The sequence below is a fragment of the Eriocheir sinensis genome, chromosome 60 (genome assembly GCF_024679095.1).
Source record: "Eriocheir sinensis breed Jianghai 21 chromosome 60, ASM2467909v1, whole genome shotgun sequence".
NCBI lineage: Eukaryota > Metazoa > Arthropoda > Malacostraca > Decapoda > Varunidae > Eriocheir > Eriocheir sinensis.
In genome coordinates, this window is record NC_066568.1 from 5,074,843 (window position 1) to 5,076,048 (window position 1,206).

Below are 1,206 nucleotides of genomic sequence, written 5' to 3' on the forward strand. Positions count from 1 at the left end.
GACGCGCTACGAAAATTATACCATCCTTGAGGACGCAACCTTACGAAGAACGACTCAAGCGACTCAACCTTTTCACGTTGGAAAAGAGACAACTGCGGTGAGACATGATACAAGTCTTCAAGTACCTGCACAAGTCCAGCAATGTTGATCACTCCAAACTCTTCACGCTGCAAACTAATCCGAGAACAAGAAACAACGGTAAAAGAATTCAAGCGACGCGATCCAGTACAGATATCGGCAGGAGTTATTTTTCGAAATGAGAAGAAGAAAAGGAAGAAGAACAAGGAGTAAAAGAAGAAGAAAAAGAAGAAGAAGAAGAAGAAGAAGAAGAAGAAGATGAAGAAGAGGATGATGATGATGATGGTGAAGAAGGAAGATAGAAAAAAGATCGAGAGTAAAAAGTATAACCCCCACCGGGACAGCCTTCCTACAGGAGTGGTTAGTGCAGAGACAATCAACTCCTTTAAGAATCGCATTGACCGTCACTTCGCTGCGTCGGGAGTGAACTAAACGTATCCAAGAGTGCATACAGAAAAGCTTTGATCCTTGCGCGGACTGATTAAAAGCAGGCAGCCTCGCAATGAGCCAACAGACTTTTTGCTGCCTGCTCGTCCGTGTTTCCATGATTCCTCCTCCTCCTCCTCCGTCTCCTCTCCCACGTCCTTCAGATAAGAACAGAAACTCGAGCAAAAAATAATCTTATCAACACCCAAAGTTACACACAAGATCCAGTTTCACAATAGCCGCCCTGAGTTTGCGGGAAGAATATATCGTTTTTCATATTAATTCTGGAAGGTATGAATTCTCTTAATATAATGCAGATCTTTCTCGTCTAATTCTGCTTTTAGTCTTTCTCTCTCTCCTCATACTTCTCATACTTATTTTTCTCTTCCTTTTTTCTGTTGCCTTTTCTTGTATTTCTTTTTTTCTCTTGTTTGTAATCATGTTTTTCGTTTTTTTCTCTTTTTCTTGTTCTTGCGCTTTTTCTTCTTTTCTTCTTCTTCTCTTCCTTTTCATCTTTCATCATCGTCTTAGAAATACCTCTTTTTCTTCTCCTTTTCTTCCTTTTCTTCCTCCATCATCTTATATATTTTCATTTTTCTTCTTCTTGGTCTACTTCTATTCCTTTCCTTCCTTTTTCTCTTCTCTCTTCTCTTATTTTCTCCTCTCTCTTCTCCTCATCTTTGTTTTCCTCTGTTTTTCTTC